At 33.0% G+C, this 16,078-nt stretch overlaps 1 protein-coding gene and 1 pseudogene across 11 annotated transcripts in view; one reads left to right on the forward strand and one right to left on the reverse strand.

Moving 5' to 3' along the window:
• The window catches only part of LOC116431209 (uncharacterized), a 268,246-nt gene that overhangs the window by 206,367 nt on the left and 45,801 nt on the right, over window positions 1–16,078 (forward strand). The gene's annotated exons all lie outside the window — the stretch shown is intronic.
• On the reverse strand, window positions 12,376–15,084 carry LOC116431211 (cytochrome P450 9e2 pseudogene; annotated as a pseudogene).

The raw sequence follows: 16,078 nt of genomic DNA on the forward strand, positions 1-16,078 counted from the left end.
TTCTTGACAAGATGGTATACTGTTTAAATATACGAATAATATCTGATCATTAGAAAATAATTATAAAATAAAATATACGGAACGTGTATTTTCCAATTGAAGAATGATCGTTTTAACAAAATACTGAAAGGTATGAATGTATGAGCTTGATAAAATTGGAACTTAGTGAAATTGAATTGATAAAATATTGCGAGCCAAGCAGAATTACATTTCATTTCGTAAATCGAGTTGAGGTACTTAAATTGGAGCGAAAGTGCAAATAGAAAGGTCATAGAGGTCGAAACAACACGAGTTTATTTCGAAAACACCTATATTTTTTTCTTATAATACAACTTGAATACGAAACCACCTTGAGCCAATTGATACGTGCGGATTGAAATGAAACTCTATATGGTAATAGAAAATTACATATGCAGAGATGCAGGTGAAAAATTCCCTAAGATCCGAAAATAGAAAAACTATTTTGTTAAATATGTCAAAAGAGAAAGTGAATAGTGGTAAATATTAACCATAAAAAATACTTATCTTTTTGTTAAGAATTATATAATATTGGTAAAATTTCAAACAAACTACGGTGATGTACTAGCGCAATTAGTATGATCTGTTTTCTTATAAATATGTAGATACCTTCGTAATCAATACTTCTCGATAAAAATGAGACATTTCAATATTGGCAAATATATTACTTATATAGTAGATACATACAGGATTTATAAAAAAACTACACCGGCAGAAGAAAACAATATACAGCAAAATTCACTTTGACCTTGAAAAAAAAAAAAAAGATCAGCACTTTATTGTTTCATCGTATTATATCTGTCGCGGAAGTAAATAGTAAATACTCTCAAAGGAACCATAGGTTGAAAGTACAAATACGATCGTTCGCAAGTTGCTGTTAAAGTTCGTACGTGAGAGTAACAGTATACAATATGCAGTGTCCTCTTCTATTACACGGTGAGCCACCGGACTTGATATTTACCATGGGATTTCTTTCCTTGGAAAGATGGAGTCGTTCGTTCACATCCGTAAATAAATTGTGTCACGTTTGGTCACTTTGCACGTGATAGACAAAGACATTGAATATCACGTACAGTAAAACTTCATTCATATGAACACATTGGGAGATAAACTAATTAATAATAACTATAATACTAACTAATAAAACTAACTAATAATAATAGTTAGTTACTTTAATAAAATAAAACTAACTATAAAAATAACTAATAATACTAACTAGTAAAACTATTTACATAACCAATCATTGTAAGTTTTCACGTAATTGTAAGTATTTATTCATGTAACAACGATTCACTAATTTCTCCCACAATTTGTTGCCTTTCACTCGAATAACCGAAGTCTACATTCGAATAAATGAATTCGACTATACATTCAACTCATCCTTCGGGTTATAGTAGCTTTAAGGTTTGTCAATTTGAATGTCTCACGGAAACAATAGTTTTGTAAAATCTGGAGAATGAATGTGTTTGTGTAATTGGAATGACTTTCGACAATAATTCAAATAATAGGAGCTCAGTTAGGGTTCACTTATTTATACATACCTACTTATTAATGTTTCGTTCAAATAAATGGGATTCTATGGTTCAAATGTATGTGGGCACAAATAATATTTTGACAGAAGTGATTTTACTGTTCATTTTTTCTCATATACGAACTTTAACCCTTTGTCTTATAATTTCTTTCTGAACCGTGATTGATTTAACTAGTTTATTATTAATAATCTATAGAAAATAAGAGGAAATTCAGTCTTATTCCATGTTAACGTGTGCTCAAAGGTAAAATCATTGGCAAAAGAGAAATAATATGCATAATAAATAATTTGCCTTCAAATAAATTAAATAATATTTGTTTGTTACATTCTATTTGCAATCTTCACCAAGAATCTGACGCGATATTGTATGGCAAGGAGTGAATAGCAATTTAAAAGCGTTCACATTTATTTGTTGTCTCTATACGATAGCCCAATGTCCATCAGATACCCAGGTTGAACAAAATTGTCTGAGTATCTCATGAAACAGCTGAGCATTCGGGCACCTGAGCAGAGCCATGCTAATATATATAACGACAGTGAGCTATTAACAATAATGCGCCTCTCTTCCTAAAAAAATATACGGAAAGGAAAGCGGGAGCTGAGTAACTGGTAAAGTTTTACAAAAGCTTCAAAACTAGAACAAATTAATATATTACCATTAAGCAAATGAAAATATAAAAATAAAATTCATATAAAATTCAAATAACCTATGTAAACAAAAACAAACTATATAAACAAAAAACGAAAGTAACTTATTATATGTGTAACTTAAACATTTACTTTTCCAGCTTTTTCTTTGGCAAACTACTTAATACCATCATACGTACTTAAATTATTAAATAAATCACTCTTTGTGGACAAAATACTTAAATCATTTAATTTGCCCTGTCCCAAAAAGAGAGTACATAATTTTCTATTCTTTTAAATGTTGAAAAAGATCATTCACTGCTGCAATTTGTAGCGGCAATACTTAACACTAACTATCGAGCAGTTCAATTGACTTTTTAAAATTTCTCTATAGAAACTTCAAGAGTGCTATCTGTTGAGATTTCAATTGATTTAATATTCAGTTTGCGTATTGTGAAATCAATTTCTTTAATAATTCCTCAGAGAAACATCTGTCATCTTTTTAATAATTGCAAAAATAAAACATTAGAAATGGATGATTTAATTCCATCTGGTAATTTTAGTGCTAAAAAAATGCGCGTTCGCCCCAAAAAGCTGGCGTCACGGGGATATAGCCGCTTTAGATCTGTGGTTAGGATTGCATCTGAATAGCTTATGCGTTATATTATAACTGGCTACTAAACCTACACTGGAGCCCTGATTTAACTTGCCCAGTTTGCAACTTACTCGAGTAAAGAATTTTTATGGATATAATTTCAGATTATATAGTTTATACAGAGTTTGAGAACTTATATAAATCGAAAATTAAGATCCTTATTTACGTGTGTGTAATGGCCCACAGCGACAGATGATCTCATCCTAAAATTACACCTGACCCTCGATTTACGCGAAAATCCGTTCCACGTGGGTTCGTTTTACGCGAACGAAAATCGCGTGAACAGAGAAAAGCTGATATATGTTTAAGAAATACATATTTATTTCACATAGCTTAACAAAAGAAAGATCGCGCGTAAAAACTACCTGGTAAATAGTGTTCCAATTTATCGAGGTCCGCGTAAATCGAGGGACAGGTGTATATTGTTATAAAAAGAAATAATATAAATTTGAAAACTAAATTAGAAATAATAGAAACTCTTTGATAATGGAATACAAGATTCTGAGATTATCTAAAAAATAAATTTGCCGGAAACAACTGTGAGGACGTTTCTTAAAGATAAATAACGTATTTCAATGGTTATAAAAAAGGCCATCCATCGTGATCTCTTCGGTTCTTCGTAAACGTTCGTTAAATATAATCCCTTCTATCATTTGTGTACATTTAAAAGAAAATGTGTCTCTTAATCCTGTTATAATCCCTCTTAAACCTGTTACCCTGATTTACATTTTTTTCGACTTACATTGCCCATTCCGGAACCAATTAGGACGTAAGTTTGGACTCTCACTATATTACTATCCCACCTGGCGGGTTCTCTAATATATAAAAGATCCCCAAGTATGTTTTATTTAAGTACTCTGCTTGTGTTACTCTAGTATTCTGGCAGTTCATACTTTTGTATGAAATAATAATAAAATAGTTAATTATTTGAATATGACACCCGGCGTGTCAAATATTGACAGTTTTAGTGGCTAGTTATATAAGTAGGATACTAGGATACTCGAGTAGCCGGGTAGTTTTGTTCCAACCAGGGTATCTTACGAGTAATACAAGCACTGGGTTATTTTATAAGTCACACTCCTAAAACTCGGACAAGTTGACAGAACATTTCTTAACAAAGTGTTGACCGGTCACGAAATAACTCATGTTTGCAGTTGCATTAATTATTTCAATTGTTGAAGCGCAAGGCAATATGGAATATTGTAAAAGCAAAGTATTCAAAGTTATACAAAAGATATGTCCAAAGTTTCATTTTAATTCATTATGTATAAACAAAGTATGTTTAAGTTTATTTAGATTTTTTCACTTACATATTTATTTACGGAATAATAACCGGTAACATGGGATAGCTCCTGCATAAAATTGCCGGTCAACAATGTGTTAATATTTCCGTTTTTACAACATTCTTCCCTGAATCTTCTTCCAGACAAATAGTAACTGTTGTGTTATTAAAGGACTGATAAAAGATGCTAGATTTCGATTGGAGCCGTGATCCGGAATAATTAGTATTTTGTATGCACCTTGTACAAACAGCTGAATAATACTGCTCATAAATGGAAAACGTCTTGAATTCAAGTAATCGCATGCATTATGCTAAAAAGTAATCTGTGCAAGGTTTCTATTTTAGCCTATTAGAATTATGAAATTGAAGAAAAACTTGTAACGCGTTTCTATTTACCAAGAAGATTTGTGGAAAAGAGTATTATATGAGACACTATGTTAAAGTCACTTACGATTTCTATGAAATTTCGCTGGTAACATATACTTTCGCATAAAGTTACATTTATGTACATTTTAAATACAACTTTTGTATTTGAAATTATTACATTACTTCCTTTACTTTTTAATATATTTAATAAAATAATTTTGTCATCCTCTTTTCTTTAAGGATGTTTGCATCTCCTAAATACGGAGGAAGACAACTATAGAAACACGTTTTAAACATCATACGTAGAATCCATGCACATTAACTCGGTGAAAATCTTTAGAAAGATTCCAAAGTCTCTTCTCTTGTTTCGAAATTACGTTACTACTTTCATGTATCATTAGGGAATACTCTGTAAGAAACATTTCTTCAGTTCCTGTCAAATACCTCGAAGTTAATTACCATTACAGTATGCAATGAATAATATGAGAAAACAGATATGACGTGAACCATAACATGTAAGCATGTTTAAATGAACAGCTCGGAATGAACGTTGGCTTAACATTTGCACGACTGAAAGTATACTAGAGTTTGCTACTGCACACTCATCCCTGGATTTACGTGGCACTCGTTTAAGTGGTTTCTTATATGCGGTAAATTATCTCTACAGTTACGCGGTACTTTTTAAAAGTTGGACAGCTTTTGTCCCAGCAGTAAGCCTAGAGGCGTGCTGGATTATTTATAAAAATGCTTATATCTTAGAAAATACAGCTTTCTAAAGTGTATTTTGTTCACAATAAATTATACACTTTTATGAAGTTTATACTTTATTTTCGAAATTAAAAATATTTGCTATAAATAATAATTATCTAGAAAAGAGATCTCATCACCGATTACAATGATCTTGAAATTAAAACTGCTCCCTATTCGTGTTACCGTTATTTGACCTTAGTTGCCGAGATGTTTATAAAAACGTATTTCATAGTTCTTAAGGTGGAATTCCGGTCTAGCATTGAAAAAAATCAGCTTTTCTTTTACTCTACTTTTCACTTCATTGATGTTTGAAAAATGTGTACTCGAAAGAAAATTTCAAAATTTTCAATTATTTACATATAATTTAAAAATTATCTTGAACTTTAAAGTGTCATGGAAGGACGAAAATAATGTTTTCTCACTTTCCTAGGTTCAGTACTTCAGGCATTTTATGCACTTTAAAACCTCACTGGTTTTCATGATTTTTCGATTTTTAACATTATGTTCGGCAGTATACACTTTAAATGACGTTTCAATCTTTTAGACAATTTGTTTCATTAAGAATCGCTTGCTATAATTATCTAACACCAAGAAGCGATACATCATTGAATGGTAAACTCATAAAAATAGTCATGCACTGATATCATTTTTTAAGACTTAGAAAAATGAATTTCATGTGGATAACAGAAAAAGTATTGTTGGTTTGGCAACAGCTTGGTTTTTCTACAGTGAAGGTGCACAGCGTCATTTAGAATTGAAAATGATATTAATTCTTTCAACTATAAGTTATTTATTTTTTCAGATAAACGTGTAATGTTTCTTCGTTTTGCTTTAGTTTTCCGTTAGAATATATTATACGTGCATTTTCCCTGCGTTTGTCTAGTATACACTTCAACGTTTAATTTTGTTGTGCGAACAATGAGGGATCTTTTTAACTAAATTCTACGGTAAACAGGTTAAAGATTATACTGAACTCCGCTAAATAAGTATTAAAATTTAATTATTTCATACCCAAACATAATTTCGAAAATATTTAATCAAATTCGAAACAAAGTTATACGATTCGAAACGTAATGGTATTAACTCTTTGCGCTTCTATGTCGAGCATGACTCAACATCAGTTTTATTCACAGGTGTGCCTCTTTGTTAAGATATTTTTAAAATAGATTTTATTATTATGTTATTTTCAATATTATTAGGAAGAAGAATCGTTTACACTGCTCTTTACAAACTAACTATTTTTTAAAATGCATTTCAAATAAAATATCGTAATAATACAGAGTTATCGAGACAAAGATGCAAAAGAAATTCGAAACTTCAAACACATTTTTTTGAAACAGCACATTTTCACCTGGTGCACACAGTAGAAACCGGTCATCTGATCCACTTGAAATTTCGCAGATACGTTTGTTACGTGTCTTATTTTCAACCCTACTTGAATTATTTAAATATCTGCAAAATTGAAGTTTTTCGACTTAACCTTTTATCTACTGTACGCCACTGCAGTGGCTTTCGTGGATATTATGTTTTTAACTCTAATCGGACCGTGATGTGACTTTGAGTCATATTTGAATTTTTTACTTAAATTTTTTGATTATTTTATATTGCATTTCCAAAAGTTTTTTTGGGCTTTTAAAATTTGGGCCTTATAAACAAAAACAATAACATTTTAATCATTCCTTTTATTTTCCTAAGTGACTGAGAGTCACATCGTGGTATGATTCGTTATAAAAACACGTGGTACTGTTAGGGTTAAATATGTCACTGAATTGGCTCACTTTGCCTATAGGTATGTTTAACATATCGCCTGACTGTCGTCGTCATTTGTTTCGCGTAAACAACATTTCCTAACAACATTTTTAATGTCAGAGTAAAAAGCGTCATATACAGTTTCGCGCGGTCCACGTTGAAAGTTGCTGTACAGAGATATGTACAGTGTTGCGAAAAATCACACCGTAGCTAAAAGTTAAAAAATGAACATTCTTACCGTGAAACAAATGGAATTCTTTCCGTTAAACATGGCTATGTTGCTATTTCTCAACAATTGAACTTCATTCTGGTAAAGAGAATGATCACATCTACACAGATTAAGAATCTATTTGAGTTTTTTAAATGATAAAAAGTGATAAGAAAGTGATAAGAAACATATTTTTTATATTTTATTTTATAAGAAACATACTTTTCTATTCTTCACGACAATGCTGCATATTAGATATAAGTGTAAGCGTAAAACAAATTACGTGCAAACAAAGCTCATAGTCTGTAATTGTTAACCACTGATTAATTTTTTATTGAAAGAAAATTTACCAAGAGAACATATGTACATTAGAATTCTGATTATCCCGCATTTTCAGGACCGAAACAAAGCTGAATAAGTGGACTATCTATACCGACGAAATGATAAAGCTAAAGAAAATAATTTTAAAAATGACATTGAACATAACTATTTAATAATGCAATATAATAAGTAATTGCATAGTATATTTAAAATGGTATAAATATATATGTTTATCCATTATCCAAACATTATTGACAATTTGGATGAAATAAAGACGCGGTATCCTTTTGGTCATTCCAAGCACTCAGCTAAATGTTTTTTCTCTTTTGTGAACCTACGTCAAATAAATATTTGTATAATTCGTATTTCTTGGTATTTTTAATAAATTACACTTTTATTTAACATGGAATATTTAAATATCATTTCAGAACCGCAAGACCTGAAAAATATGAATGCAACAAAATCGTTTCCAAAATTACAATAACAAAATACATTTTATTAAACACACAAATTATTTTTTTCACATATATTTCATAACAGTATTGAGGTGTCTCGCCAGAATGCTTTATTCGCAGAAACAGATTTCATCTACGCGTTTTTATTCACCGTAAGAAGGAAATATAAAACGAATACTTCACATAAATCGTGTGATAGGTGCAATGTTGTTCGCCAACTTTTTCCAATCTAATCAATGGGCGTTTTTTCCATTCAGTGCGATACTTGCTGATGCGGGAAAATAAAAAATTGTTTATAACTGAAAATATTAGTTTTTCGTTCCACGTTTCATGAACAGTCGGCTTGTTTCGAAAGAATATGAAAAAACAGCAATTTCTATAAAATAGTATTTTCATATCCTATAACTCTATTAATGACATCAACAGGCTTCTTGAATCTAACAGGGGATGGGATTTAAGTTAAGTCTCTCAAAAAAGATTAATCGTTAGATGTTTTTTTCTATATATTTATAGATTCATAGAAAAATCATAAAGATTGTGTACATGTTATTTCGATACTTCTTTTATGATGCTTCTGTTATGATTTCTCTGATAACGTAGAAAGATAATACTAACTATGTAATAGAACGGAACCCTTAAATTGACTCAATAAATAATTGTTATAAGAATTTCTATCTATAAAGTTACATAATAATTGTCACGTATTATTCACCAAACATTTTTTATTCATTTTTTTTTAGTATTAATCTGTAAAGGCGTATTATGTGTGTTTTGTGAAATATTCAATGCACGGAAGCAATAAACAAGAAATATTTAATTATTAACAGACTCGGTCGATATAAACAGAATGCGTAAGAACCATTGACACTTACAATTAGTAGTTTGCCCGTGGATAGTCTAACTAAAAAATTTGAGAAATTACTGCAAAAGTGAGATTCTTCAGATGAAAATAATACAAGCAAACACATTACCAAGTAAGGAACACGCAAATTCTGAAGCTGGAGAAAACTCGAACAATGAAAAAGTTGGACCAATACCTCAAAGGTGATATTACTGGAAGTTAATTTTAAATGGTTCTAACAGTAATTAAATTTTGAATTTACCTATCTTTTTACTCAAATTATTCTGTGCATAAGTCGAAGCAAATTTTTATTTTCTATATAATATTTTTAAAACGAAGCAAATGCCTGCAAAACACTTCCTGTTCTAAATTTAATAAAATAACGAACAGAAATCATACACCAAGTTTTAAGGGATCATTGTAAAAGAAGAACAGCAATTTTCAAATTCGTAGTGTATTCAGTTTTGAAAAAGTTGCTAATATCCGTATAGAGATTTGAATTCGTCCAATTTTGGAAACGAAAAGGTATGTTTCCTTTCTCATGCGTTTCATAAGAAAAAAACATCGTAGAAACATATGATTTGTAAGAGGCGAAAGTACTTTTAGAAGTTTCACGTTTTAAAGTGAGCCTACGCGATATGTGCTTCGAATTTTTATGGTAAAGTTACAAAAGTCCACAGATAGACAATTTTCCGATTTCAATTTAGTGATCATTTCATTTTATGGAATAGTGTAGTTGTACTTCAAACCTACTAATATGTACAAGTCTTTGATTGCATATCAACACTAGATAGACATTTAGTGTACAGTTCGTTGTATCGTTCTTAGAAAAATGAATATTCGTCTCATTTAGATCTTGGAAATTAGAGGTTTAAAAGTAAACGATTAGAATACACATTTGCGTAATTGTGTCAATCAAAAGTGACCCTAGCATTTAATAAATAATGTTTGTAGAATTCAATATGAGTCAACTTGATTCGTTCCGTAAATCTAGTGTTAAACTATTGCAAAAAAACATTTTTCTAGTGTATACGAGGTTAACTTAACGCTACACTTGTTTTGTAGTTTGCTCGATGCAGTACAAAATTGTTTCTTTTACTCACTTGTTACAACCAAACGAGAATATATTTTAACTTTTGAAAAAATATTTGTGTTTCTTCGGATAAGAAGAAGGAAATCGATGATATTGATATTTATCATCTCAGATTTTATTGAAGAACAAGCAATACTTCTCTTGGTTTCTACTAGAAATTACCGTTTCAACTTTCGCTTCAATGTTTCTTCATATGATTTAATGGCACCAGTCATTGATAACCACCAGAGCGGCTAAAATATTTCAGTTTGACCTAAAAAATTCTGTCTTCGACGGAAATCCTTTTAAGTGTATCTGACTATTAACCAGTTTATTCGAGGTTTCTCTGAATAACTTAATTTTTTCAGTGAAAGCATAAAAACGGTAATATTTTTTCGAGAATTGCGTACCATCGCGCTATTCCAGCTCGAGTTACATTAAGCAAAGCGAAATTGGAATATCGAAGATGCGATAAGTAGATAATTATCACGCAGCAGAGAACTTATGCTAAACGGAATAGTTTTAAAGTTAATCAGAGCGTTACTAGTTAACCGAGTTTTTTCCTCATGTTTTTCTTTCATCTTCCTCCTTTCTTGATTCTTTTCTCGTCTTGCTTTCCTTTTACACCAACAACTTCCTTCTTCGGACAGATTGGTGTAGGCTTTGTGCGACATTCCTGTCGCGGAAGTTAGAGAACAATGATTTAAGATTACTAGAAATCTTCAATGCACAAGTTCATCATTACGGTAATAGTAAACGTCAGTTTTTAGGGATCAAGTCAGTACAGTGAATAATTCTTTATATAGTTGTATATATTTAACATCTTTATTATTTTCACTTTTTAAACATATCAGATTGTGTAATGAATCCCATTGCATATTTTTTCGAAAGAAAATTAAGTGCTATCATATTTTTATAGTAGCTACTTACTTTAATTAATGATATATTTGCCATTTTATTCAATGATCTTTTACCGCCTTTTGGATAACTTGTATGTATAATTGTTTAGTATAGAATCCTTTAGTTTTTTTATTAAAAAATTCGAATATGAACGAATTTACATATTCCACGTTTTTGAACGATTTTCTTTAAAGAAAAGTTTGTTAAGGGCGAAAAAAGTAAAAATCCGATGGAGTAAGGTCCAGATATATGATTCATGTGGCTAAACATCTTAACCAAGGTTCAATAATTTCAAAAAAAAGTGGTATATTATATGGTTCAGTCTCAGTGTCATAATGAATATCATTAATTGTACTCACAATGTACGGGCTATTTCAGAAATGTATGTCACGACCACCACAGCGTGATACTACACATTTCATTTGATAGAAAACAATACGTAAGCAAGTGCTTACAGAATTCATCTTGGCCTTGGAAAAAGGATTAAAATTTTGTATTGTTGCATCGTGTTCTTGTTGCAGAAGTAAAAATAGTCTGAAAGACACCACACGTTGGGGCTGGATTAGTTTGCTTGTAAACTGGTATTGAAGTTCCCATAGAAGAGTAAAATCCCACGATATTCAGTGTCTTTTTCTATTACACGAATATCGATTAGTTGGAATAGCGAGTTCAACGTTTGCGTCCTGTTAAGATATGAAATGATAAAATATGACGCAATTTGACACCGAACGAAGTCCTATGGCGTCGAATCCGGAGACCAATCATGTAAAGACTCCCAACACACTGGGAACGTGGACGATGCAGCATCGCTGCAAAGCGATGAAGATTCAAATCCATCACTAGTAGCGATGCTTGCATCGCCGCATGTTTCAACGTACATGCGGGCCTTAACTCTTTGGGGTTAGGTGGGTTAAAAACTGTCCCGCCCTTTGCTTAGCTTTTTATGCATGGTAGAATATATTTTAACCTACCTTGAAAAGTTGTAGTTACTGATAGTAATACAGTTCAATATTTTATTTAAGGTTTTTCATCCAATTGGCAATACTATGAACTAAATAAATGCGTAAATAAGTGAAAGCAAAAATGTATACACGTCAAAACGCATTAGTGAGTTGTCGAGACTGTTGTGATTAAGGTTGGCGAATTGTATGGTGTGGTGAATTCTATGCAACTTGGGTTGTTTTCTTATTTAAAATCGTGTGCCTCAAAGAGTTAACAGAAAAGGACACTGGATATTGCGGGCCTTTACTCTCCCATAGGAACTTCAACGGTAATTTACAAATAAATCATTTATTTCCGATCCATGGTACTTTTCAGACCATTTATTTCCGCAACGAGTAAAACACGATGCAACAATAAAAAATTTTAACCCGTTTTTCAAAATCAGAATGAACTTTGCGAGCATTTGATTAGACGTTCTTTTTTACCAAATGAACGGTGTAGAATCACGCTGATGTAGGAACATTATAACTAGGTTGTAAACCTTCCTGCAAATGTACATTGATAAATGTTAATAGATGAAAAAGAGAATAAGATGAAAACTGTATCAAACTGGAAATGAAAAACTGGATCAAAATATAGTTCTGTTAAGTAACAAATATTACCTCTGTATTCAAACTTATATTTTACTATTTTTAATTCGGTAACATTCACTGTTAGTACATAAATATGTCACAACGTGTATAGGTACTTATATGGGTAATGAAACCAGCCTCACTTACACTTATTTAACATTTGTTCATTCCGTAAATAAAATTTGGTATTCTTAATTAACGACTCTCGATATAGAGTCATTATACGAGTATATTTGTAAACTCGGTAGAAATTATTTACATTAGTTGACAATACAAAATTCTTTGAATTCTAGGAATAATATTCATTGATTGGTAGTACAAAATTCATCGTTAATGATATTGTGAACATTATATTTACACAACATACATTTTACCATTAAGTAAAATACTTTAATTGGTGTATAATATATGAATGATAACAAACATCGTAATATTTATGTTTATATAAATTTCCGTTACCATTATCAGATGTATTAGTAGCAGTAACAACTTCATGCAGTCTTTATAACCAAAAAGCAATTTTTATTATGGATATTAGTTAGCAATTAACTAAAAAAAACTTGTATCGTCGATATCTAATTGTTATCGGTAACCAAAATAAAATTTCAGTCATTTATTTTGATTACTGGTAATCAAAAAATGTTTAATCGTTAATATTTATGTTTAACACTAACCGTACCGGCACTTTTCCTGCCATAATCACTAAAATAATTATAATTATTACCTAGATACTGTTCTAAATATATTAGGATCGTAAAATGATACATTAGAAAAATAAAAAACTGTTATCTACGAGTACGTCTCAGCGTAGGGGTTAATTGGTAACATCGCCGCTGCACACAGAATTGTCTATTTTCCTCGGTACAACGTCGAACCAGAATCCACCGTCTGCCGTCATTTGGAATCCTTTCAACTTCATTGGTATCGGTGTTTTCTCGTTGGGCACGAGATTGCACCGAGCAAATACGTGGAACAGCAAGATCTTGGTCTCGAGTAACGCGAATCTGTTCCCGATGCACATTCTCGGACCCATGCCGAAACTCAACAACATTCCGGCATTTATAAACTTCTTCGAATCATCGAGGAACCGATCCGGATTAAACTTCGTTGGCTCCTCGAAGTACTGAGGGTCGTAGTGTATCCCGTAGATCGGTATCCAAATGCTGTCATCCTTCTTGATCGTATACGGTTTCGCTCCTGGCAGCGTTGGCGGCAGCTCGAAAGGTTTCGTGCAGATTCTGTCTGTACCAACGGCCGCTGGATACACCCTTAGAGCTTCGTGTATAATAGCGTCTAGGTACTTCATGTCGTTGATCGCTTCATAAGACACTTCTCCTTTGCTGTTTCCCAGTACCTCGTCGATTTCTTCTTGCAATCTCTTCTGGACATCGGGATTCACTCCAACTTCATACGCAGCGAAGCACATTAGGGTCGAGGTGCTTTCGAACCCGCCGAAGAAGAAGATAAACGCTTGCGCGGTCATGTCCTCGATCGTCAGTTCTTTGCCCGGACCCAATTTGCCTCTAGTCTCCATCATTAACTGTATCATGTCCGGTCGCACGATACCTTGCTCATCCCTAGTTTTAATAGTGGACGCAACCAAATCGTAGAAGAAGTCTACGATCTTCTGGTCGAATATCTTTATACCCAACATCCTGCAAAGCTGAGGCGCACAGCGCAACAACATGAACTTGAGCATCTGCCAGTTTTTGAAATTCGTGGCTGTTCTGCCGTACACGTAGAAATCGTTGTTACGGTCGGTCATCGAGTCCACGTTCACCCCAAACGCGCAGGTGGCAATCACGTCGTTCGTGTACCTGGTGAACGTGTCTTTTAACTCCATGGATCTTTCCTCTTCGGACACCGTAGCCAAAATGTCCCCGTATCGTGACCCACACTCGTCCATCAATTTATACATGGCTTTCATCTTGCTGGACGTGAAGGCTGGACTCAGTAAGGTCCTCATCTCTTTCCATCGTTCACCGCGCAGAGAGAACAGATTCTTACTGAACAACGCTTCCAACGGGTTCGTTTGCGTACTGTGGTCTTGAAAGTGCTCGAAATTCTTCACCGTGACAGACTTCACCAAGTCCAAATCACGAATCACGACTATCGGAGTGAGAAGATCGAAGAAGCCCGTGTACTTGGCAGTGGGGTGGGTTTTGTAAATATCCAGGAAGAGTTGGGCGACGTTGGATCCTTGCAAGAATATTTTCACCGCACCAGTGAACGCCAACCATGGCCGGGTCGGGATTCCGGTTCCATCGAAGTAACTGTACACGCTTCTTATGTAATAAAAGACCGCTGCTACGCACACGGCGAACAAGGCCACGGCCACCATCCACGCGTCAATCATGATGATCGCGTCACTTATTTGACCGTCTATTACGCATCTATCGAGGAACACCGACTGCGCACTTCTCTGATTAATTTTCTGACTGTATTTACCGCACTTACAACGATCAGAGTTAGGTAATGTTGATGTTGAGGTAAGATGGAACGCGGTAATAGACTCGAGTATGTCAGCGATCTAACTGCTGCGTGTTCTGACGTTATACTGACATCATTCATCCGAGCTGTGAATCGTTTATCGTATTTTACTGCGACCTAACCAAGACCGTTTGTATGTGTTGCACAAAATACCATGACCTTGTGGAACAGCGCTTGAATTCACCCCACTCCAGGTTCGCTGTATCTTTCGTTGATTAATCTAAGCCTCCCACACATATTTAAGCATGTTACGATACTTACATCGACTCCACGGTTTTATCACTCGTATTGTTTCGCGAGTCATCGTCAGGTATCTATCGATACAAACACTCGAGATCCGTCTGGCGCACTCACAATTTAACACTAAAGCTACCGCGCAGTTAAATTAACTTTTTAAAATTTCTCCATAGAAACTCTAATAGTGCATCTATTGAGACTTTAATTGATTTACAATTCATTTTGCGTATTGTTAAATCAATTTCTATAATATTTTCTCAGAAAAACATTTGTTGTCTATTTAATAATTTGTAAAAGGAAGAAATCAGGAATGGGCTATTTTGCCCCGCCTGGTGGTTTTAGTGTTAAACAATTTCAATAATATATTGAGAAATTTTCGAGGAAGTTTCAATAAGTTTGGGAAAATTCAAAAAACATAGATGCGCCAACTGGTTGAAAAATGTATAAAACATTTCGTTTTATGCATATTGTGCTGCTTGTGTTTCACTGGAGTCTTGCGCACAAATCAAGCCGAGACTCCTAATTCCTGCAACGATTCGACTTTTATTGCCGATATTTCAAAGGCGAGTGGTACAAGACCGCGGTTATTCACGACAACGACCGTGGCCACGGTTTTTCGGAAACTGTTCGCCTTTCTGTAGCTTAAACAGATTTTCCTTTGTCAACTAAGGCGGAAAACTGATTGCTGCATCGATATCGGTTTCTACTGATGCCGCTCTACACACATAGCAAGTTTTTGTTGGTTCTGTTTGTCGGTTTAAGTAAAAAAAAAATAGAATTAATAATTATTTATTTATACACCTTTTTAATTTATTGGAGAATCGTAATTTATTATATGCATTAAATTTATCACGTTCATCTAAGGTTTATAGATCAATGAGACAATTTCTTCATTATCACACAAATAGGCATATGTAGCTTATTAATATATAACAAATTTGAGTGAAAAGACACATTCGTTTATTTAAATTTATTGAATTTATTTAAAATTAATTTCTTTAT

This window comes from Nomia melanderi, chromosome 9, assembly GCF_051020985.1.
Source record: "Nomia melanderi isolate GNS246 chromosome 9, iyNomMela1, whole genome shotgun sequence".
Classification (NCBI taxonomy): Eukaryota; Metazoa; Arthropoda; class Insecta; order Hymenoptera; family Halictidae; genus Nomia; species Nomia melanderi.